This window comes from Octodon degus, unplaced genomic scaffold (genome assembly GCF_000260255.1).
Source record: "Octodon degus isolate 3935 unplaced genomic scaffold, OctDeg1.0 scaffold00021, whole genome shotgun sequence".
Lineage (NCBI taxonomy): Eukaryota > Metazoa > Chordata > Mammalia > Rodentia > Octodontidae > Octodon > Octodon degus.
The window spans coordinates 15183378-15191922 of NW_004524597.1; the positions used below are offsets into that span (position 1 = coordinate 15183378).

Below are 8545 nucleotides of genomic sequence, written 5' to 3' on the forward strand. Positions count from 1 at the left end.
AGAAAGAAAGAAAGAAAGAAAGAGAAAGGAAAGGAAAGGAAAGGAAAGGAAAGGAAAGGAAAGGAAAGGAAAGGAAAGGAAAGGAAAGGAAAGGAAAAGAAAAGAAGAGTGCTCCAGCAGCAGGGAGGGAAAGCCAAGTCTGCCCGCAGACACATCCCCGGAGACAGACAACTCACAGGAAGCAGCCCCAGCCCGGCACCTCACCCCACACAGATGCGGAGCTCCAACAGATAAAGAGCCTCAGAGTCTCCCACAAAACTCAGGTGCCAGCCACACCCCAACAATGGCTAAATGGACAGAAGATCCCAAAGCTGTCAAGGATGTGGAGAAACTGAAGCCCTCATACCCTGTTGATAGGAATACAAAACAGGGCAGCCACCATGGAAAAGAGCGGGGACATTTCTCAGAAAGTAGAAAGTAGAACTACCAGTCAGGACCCCACCATTCTCCTCCTGGGTGTGAAACCCTAACACATGAGGGCCAAGACTTGAACAGGTACTGACATACCACATTCACTACCATGTTGTTCACAACAGGCCAAAAACCACAACAACCCTAGTGTCCATCGAAGGTTCCAGGGACAAAAGAAATGTGTCCCCACACAATGGGATGTGATCCAGCCTTAAAGAGGAAGATGCTCTGACCCACACCGCAACCTGGAAGAACCCACCAGGCATGGCGCCCCATGTTTATAATCCCAAGACTCTGCGAGGCTGAGGCAGGAGGACTGTAAGTATGAGCTCAGCCTGAGCCATTTAAGAAGATCCTGTCTCGAAATGAAAAATTAAGAAATAGCTGGGGATGTAGCTCAGGGCAAAGGTCCTGGGTTCAATCCCCAGTGCCACAAACAAATAATGCACATGGATCCAGAGGATGTTATGCTAAATAAAACAAGCTGGTCACCACAGGGCAAACATGGTTATGAGTCTGCCTACAGGAGCTCCTGAGAGTAGTCAGATTCCCTGGGACAGAAAAAGGCACCAGGAGCTAGGAATGGGAATTGTTACCAGGAGTGAGGCTTTCCTTTGTGAAGATGGAAAGAGCTCTAGAAATGGATGGCGCTGACAGGCGCGTGATATGACTGCACTCAACTGTGTGCTTAAAAATGGTTAGGATGGTAAGTGGTTAATGGTCACATATATTTCAGGACAATTAAAAAGGTCAGACCCCAGGGCACAGCTTGGTCCCAGCTGCCTGGGCTCAAACATTAGTTGTACAATACACACGGATAGCCTCTGAGTGACTTTGCTTCTCTTACTTCAGTCTCCCCATCTGTGAAATGGGTATAGAAATAATAACACCTGCCTTAAGAGGTCTCATGGTATGAACAGGTTGGGGGGTGCCCACCTCCTGGCAAAAGGTTTTGACACATGTGAACTGTATGATGGGGGTTTCCTATCACTCCCAAGTGCACAGCCTGGGGGGCGCTGAGGTTCTGAAGGATACCCACATGAAGAATCTGGGTGTGGGGGTCTTGGGGCCTTAGGGTCTGGGTAATATGGCAGCAGACAGCACTTATGAGGAAGCAATAAAGACTGTAGAATTGCCCGTGGAAAGCTGAGAAATTAAACTTGGGGAGGACAGAGGTCCATCTGACCATGGACAAAATGTTCCTGTCAAGCCTGGCTGCAGTGGATGGGGGTGACACACACCATGGCTCCTGCTCCTTGGCCCCAGCCTGTCTGCACACCTGAAGCCCAAACCCCAGCACAACCCTAGGTGTGAGGTGGGAGGTGCTGCCGCATGACTGGAGATTGGGGGTGACCCATAGGCCTGGGGCCACAACCTTCCTCCTGCCAGGCTCCTGGCCTAGGCATCATCTTCCTTTATTGGAGAACTGGAGGGGCAGGAAATGGCATTGTCCCCGAACCCAAGGAGTCACGGTGTCTACTCCCTGCCTGCACTCTGCTGACTTGTGCAGAGAAACCCAACTCCAATGCTACAAACACAGGGTGTTTGAGGCCGGCGCATGGACACCCTCATGATGTTATCACTACACTAACAGCAGTCATAACGGCTGTCGGTCACAGTCCTGGGTCTGGGCTCAGACCTCTGCGGGTCACAGCTCCCAGCAGTTCTACTGCCATTCCCAGTGCACAGACAGGGAAACCAAAGCTGAAGTCTGAGCTTCCCAGGATCATGCAGCCAGCAAGTGGAGAGGCCATAGATTTGAACCCACACTTATTGAACCCAGGATCTTACTGCCTTGCTCTGTCCTCTTCTGTGATTAACATGGTCATTTATTAAGTACCTACTGCACCCCCAGACCTTAAAAGGGCCCCGGAGGCAGGCATTATCATCACCTTCGACATGCAGATCAGAAAACTGAAATGGCAGGTGACAGAGCTTGACCAGCAGCAAGACTGGAGCTCAGGTCTATCCCACTGTTTGCTCAGCCAACCTCACTGTGCTGGGACACCAGAGGGACCAGTCACCCACCATGCAGGCAGGGTCCTAGGAAGGCTGCTATCTCTACCCATGTGTTACAGCCAGACATGTGGCAGGCAGCACTTCTCCTGCAAAGCCTGGTGGTCTCCGGAGGCAGCTGCCCCATGGGCCGGCCTGAGGGTAGATGGGCACAAACCCAGGCCTTTGCCCAGCATGGTGCTAGATGCCAAGAACATCTTCATGTCAGTGTACATGGGCAGGCTCCCTGTGCCACCAGGAGGACATCCCTGGCCTGGCAGGTGGCCAGTGGGTGCTCATGCTCCTCCAGAGAGCTCACACCTGCAGGAGGAGGGACAGTCCCTCCAATGCAGGGGGCCAGGCAGGAGGATCTGGGGGAAAGAAGTAGGAAGCAGGAAGCAAGGATCCCAACACCTCCTCCCCATCAGCTCCTGCTGGCTGTGTGACCCTGAGCAAGCCCACATCCTTCCAGAGCTTTTGGTTGCCTCACTGAAGAAGAAGGCTTCCAGAACTGTGGCGTAATAGTCCAGCGGCCTAGGCAGGGTCGGCATTCTTTGCCCACCCCTGGGGACTCTGCCATCTCACTCCAGAAGCGGGGAACTGCAGAGGTGTGCAGCAGCCTCCCTAGGGACCTGGACCCGGCTCCATGTTCCCAGCTTCAGAAGCCCAAGGGCCTGGAGTGGCGGGACCCTCAGAGGAGCAGGTTGTCTGAGGTCCTAGAAACCACCCATGAACCTGCCAGGGCCCCAGTCACCCGAGTTGCTGCCTTGCAAATGCCCAAACTTTGCTCAGGGCTCAGAGTGGCTATACAGGAAACCCACCCTGAAAGAGAGAAGAGTGGAGATGCAGGAAGCCCATCCCCGACTCTCTACAAAGCCTCCACAACCCTTGTAGGGGCGTCAGCAGAGGCACTGCCAAGGGCAAAGGAACCCAGGGAAGCAAAGGGAACGAATGAGCAAGCAGTTTGGGTCCTGGCCCCACCCGGCCTAGCTGTCTCCCAGGCAGGTCTCCTCCTGCGCCAGGGCTCAGTTTCCTTACCTGGAGAAGGGGACAATGCTGCCTGTCTGGGAAGCATCCTGAAGTCATATTTGTCCCATTAGTGACCCACACATTTGACAGTTTCATATTTCAGTCCAGTCCGAGGATGGGCACAGCATTTATGAGGCAATGAACACTATGCAAATCCCACGGCAAAGTCACTGCTTTGAAGTGAGCGGATCCAGGGGAAAATGGCAACAGGAATGTGCTTTTCTCATGCACAGGGCAGAGAGGTAGAGGCCACAGCACAAACTTGAGAGATACCAACCACGCGGATGCAGGACAAAGCTGCAGCAGCCAGGACTAGTCACACAAGAGGGGGTTAGCACGGGGAGCTCGGATGGGCACCACGGCACACCCTGACAAATGTGCCTAAGCGCAAGATTTCCACATGAGTGAGATCAAATTCAACTGGCCCATAAAATACCTCTTAACATGTTTTTAAGTTTTAAAAAATGAACCAAGGGGCTGGGACGTAGCTCGGTGGCGAGCCCTTGCCAAGCATGCATATGACTCTGGGTTTGATCCCAGCACCACAAGAAATACAGAGATAGAGACAGAGACAGAGGAGGAAGGAGGAAGGGAGATAAAAATCTAAAATTAAAGTGTGGTATAGCTATAAAAGGGAACAGTACTCGGCCATAAAAAAGGAATGAAACAATCCTACACATTACCATGGAGATGAACCTTGAACGCGTTCTATGAAATGAAAGGCGTCAGTCACATGCTGTGTGGTTCTCCCCGGGCAAAACAGCCAAAATGGACAGACAAGGCTGTGAAGACAGAAAGGGGATTAGAAGTTATCTAGGGCTGGAGAAGTTGGAGGAAAAGTCAGGAGTAACTGCTAAAGGGGGTGGAGTTTATTTCAGTCATAAAAATGTTGTAAGACTGATCCTGGTGACAGTTACCCCCATCTGTGGATATGTCAGACACCACTGAATTGCATCTAAACAGGGGAACTGGATGGTAAGCGAATTATATCTCAATTAAGCTATTACTTAAAAGAGACAAGTTCCAAGAAAAACATCAACTGAGAAACAGTCCCAATGCCTCACAAATATGAAAAGCCCCTCAAAGTTACCCCACAATGACTGGCATTTGGGAGATGCTGAGCTCATGCAGGCTTAAATCCCAGTTCCACACTTGGAGCTACCTGACCAGGGGCAGTGACATTGCCTCTCTGGACTTCAGCTTTTTTCAGGAGTAGCTCCTACCTCATCATGAGAACTCAACGAGGGAGAGGGTGCCTGGCGCCTTCAGGGGGTCAGGAAATGAGGGCACTGACACCCCTCGCCATCATCCCTTTGCAGACAACAGGCTTGTGGGGAGGGGGAACCTGCCCATGGCCCCAGGGGTTGGGACTGAAGCCAGAGGCCAGGACTTCAGGGTACAAGTGCACAGCGTCCTGCTTGCAGCTTCTGCCCGAGTCCCCCAACTCGCTCCAAGTCCCACTGATAAATCTCTTCCTGAACATAAGCACAGCCTCCTGCTCCGCCAGGCAACAGGGTGCCCTGGGCTAGAGGCACCACTGCAATACCACCCGGCCAGAGGGCAAAGGGCAGCGGGAGGCTGGCAGAGTGCGCCCAGCCCTGGCTTCCCATGGTCACTGCCGGCTCATCACCATTACCTATTCTCCTTTAGTATTCTCCTACATTTTCTTTGGAACTTACTGAGCAGCAATTGCTCAACAAGTATTCATGGAGCACACCTACTGTGTGCCAGGCACACCTACTGTGCGCCAGCATGTTGCTGGAGACACAGCGTGAGCAGGAGGAAACCTGTCCCCGGGAGCTCACAGTCCCGCAAAGGAAAGAGACTTCGTAGAGGCAAAGACATACAGAGCCACATGACGGCAAACTGATGTCTATTCAGAGGACCAGGACATGAAGGGCAGGGCTGGGGGCAGCCACTCTCCACCCCATGCCACCAACCTGACCTTCCCACAGGCACAAACGCCACTTCCTTGCTGCCTGCCAGGCTTCCACACCTGTCCTTGGCTTTCAAGTCTGTTCTCTGATCAGCAGCCAGAAAGATCTGTTAACACCTAAACTAGGTCCTGCAACCAGTCCCAAAAATGGCACAGAAATGGCATCAAGAAACCTCGGTCACAAAGACACGAATCTCTAAAGGGGGTAGATCCCAAGTTCCTTAGGAACACGTATTTTGCCAGGAAGCACGAGAAGAGCTTCAAGAAGATGCAAGCAAACAATGCCAAGGCCATGAGTGCATGCGCCGAGGCTATCAAGGCCCTCGTCAAGCCCAAGGAGGTCAAGCCCAAGACCATCCCAGATGGAGTAAACTGCAGGCTCACTCGACTTGCCTATATTACCCACCCCAAGCTTGGGAAGTGTATCCGTGCCTACATTGCCAACAGTTGCAGGCCTTGCTGGCCAAAGGCCCAGGCTCCAGCCAAGGCCCAGGCTCCAGCTTCTGCTCTAGCTCAGGCTCCCAAAGGTGCCCAGGCCCCCATGAAGGCTCCACCGTAAAAGCCTCTTATCTGCTGATGTAAAAACAGAAGGACCGGTGTGACCTCTGGGATACCATCTGTGGGGGAGCTGGTGTCCTCCTGTGTTCTTTGTACAAATAAACCTGACAGGATAAAAAATAATAATAAGTAAAAATAAATAAATAAACTAGGTCCTGCCACCGAAGGCAACTGCGCTTCCCATAAGCCTCACACTGCCCTGCACTGAGCCACAAGGCCCTGAACATCCCCTGCCCTCTCCTACCTTGCCGCCTTTGCTCCTCCAGGTCTTCCACCACTCAGCTTGCCTTTGTCCTGGGCCTTTGCGCCTGCCCCAACCACTCTCCCCTGGGTTCTTCAGATAGCTCTGTTATGACCTTCGGGTCTCAGCACAAAAGTCACCTCCCCAAAATGCCCTTCTCTAACCTTTTCTTCTCTTCCTGGTGCTCAGGTTGGAACCGAGAGGCTTGCACATGACAAGAATGTGCTCGGCCACTGAGCTGCACCTCCAGCCCCCTCCCTATCTAACACAGACATCCCTCCTTCACACCACCTTCTTTCATTTTCATTCTCACCCTTAAATCTGATGGAAAGCCTCGCAATTTATGAATGGGCTGTGCACCTGCTCCTCTCTGAACTCTGCTAGATCCTTGGTGCCTAGCACAGTGCCTGGCACAGAGGAGTCGCTTAGGTATTATTGAATGGATGGATGCGTAGGTGGGTGATGGATTAGTGGGTGGATGGATGGGTGGATGACTAGAAGGAAGATAGGGCAGGTGTTCAGAGAGCGGAGGGAGTGGACACAAGCAGGAACCTAGAGATATATATAGTGTGGACTGGTGGGTGGGTGGTTGGAAGGATGAATGACGTGTTGGGAGGTCACACAGAAGAATGAATGGGAAGGTGGACAAACGGCAGGTGGAAGAATCAGAGAGCAAGTAGACCTTCCCTGTCTGACCCTATCTTCATGGTCACAGGGTCCTGCTTCCCACCTCTCACAAGCACTGTGTTCTGACCTGGCGAGGTGAGACAAAGCACACGACACACTTGGCAAGTGCTCCATAAGCATTGTCGGTGTTTGTTATTTTAGCTGTTAAGCACCACAGTATCTCGGTGCTAACATTTGGGATCATTTTTTCCATCTCCTTCTGTTTCACCACGATCTGCCTCAGTGATTATTTTTCTACTAAGAACCACCCAAAGCATTTTCTTAACACTTTTCTTCAAGTTTTATTTAAAGTTTTACATCACACTCTACTGTGATCTTGGACTTCAAAACCCCCCCTAGAGAAAGGAAAATCCAGCAACCAACTGGGATCCTGGTTGTGCTTCCCAGGCACCTACCCTATGCCACCCTCATGCCAACCACACTCCGGAACCTGTGTTCCTTTGGAAGTGGAGGAAAGAATGTCCCCCCCATACACACAATGGCAGGTGGAGCCCCCAGCGCACCCCAGGAGAGACCAGGCCACAGCCCCCACCAGCAGCAGACAAGTCCCCTCCTAGATCTCTGCTCAGAAGCTAAACTCCTTCCTCCACCATCCACCCCTCAAAACACTGCTACAGGGGTGTCAATTCAGTCCCATGCCCCACAACAGAGCCACATGGATCACCCCAAAACATAAGATGTTGAGGGTGTTGTGGATACAACATTCACTCTGGAGGAACTCAGGTGTACCCCAAGCTTTGGCAGCCACTCTTAAAGCAGCTGAAACAGAAGAACAGGGCTTGGGGGACCACTAGCAGTGTAACCTTTCTTGGCCCTGGGTGTCACCCAAGGGAAAGAATCAAAAGCAGACCCAGAAGGCTCACGATCCATATTGGACAGATGCTTCAAGCTACAGACATTGGGTTGGGGAGAGAGCTGTACTTGCACACACAGCTCTGGACCACACAGCGAAAATAATAATTATAATACCTGCCTGTCTAGTAGGTCACATCCCATGCACGTTTACTATGCACTCAAAGAGAGGTGCCATAGTTCCAACTAACCCCAAGCAATGTGGAATCAGGCCACTAGACAGTGACATTAATAACTGGGACTAGGATTTACTACAAGGATTAATGAGATGTTGGGTAGCAAGCCCTGAGCACAGGGTCAGCCCCAGCACTGTTGCTGTTGCAAATGTAGTGGAGGCAGAGGAAGAAGAGGAAGTAGAGGAAGAGACAGAGGGCACTGACTCTGCACAGTTTTGCAGCACCTTAGCTCCATCTCACACAGAAGGCAGCTGAGAATGGACCAGCCAGTGCATTTAATTCATCTAGTATCACAGTGCAAGTAAAATGTAGTGGCATCTTTTCCCATTCGATGTCCCCAACACCTCTGAGAATCGTGCGCCGTTACCCACCCTGCCTATGGCTCCCCAAACCCTTTCCTGTCTCTGAACTTCCAAGTCCCCATGGGTATCTAGACGACTCTAGTTTCCAGACCTTCTTGGAGGGGGCCAGCTAACTCTGTCCCTCTCACCATGTCACCAAGCCTCTCCTCCAGAACCCACTGCTGCAGCCCAGGGAGGCAGCAGACAGGTTTTCCATGAGTTCATTTTACTCAGCCCTCTGGGACCAGTAGCTTGAGCTTGGCAGACGCCCAGGCCTCAGCAGGGACAGGAAGCCTCCCTGGATGATAGCGATCAAGAC

The 8545-nt window shown here is 51.9% G+C and overlaps 1 protein-coding gene across 2 annotated transcripts in view; it reads right to left on the reverse strand.

Annotated features, from left to right (window-relative positions):
* Window positions 1–4212, reverse strand: part of Kiaa1671 (KIAA1671 ortholog) — a 163372-nt gene extending 159160 nt beyond the window's left edge. For both annotated transcript variants that reach the window (XM_023711831.1, XM_023711832.1), the window contains exon 1: window positions 4119–4212. The gene's annotated coding sequence lies outside the window, so the exon portion shown is untranslated. The remainder of the gene's footprint in view (window positions 1–4118) is intronic.
* Window positions 4213–8545: the final 4333 nt, after the last annotated feature.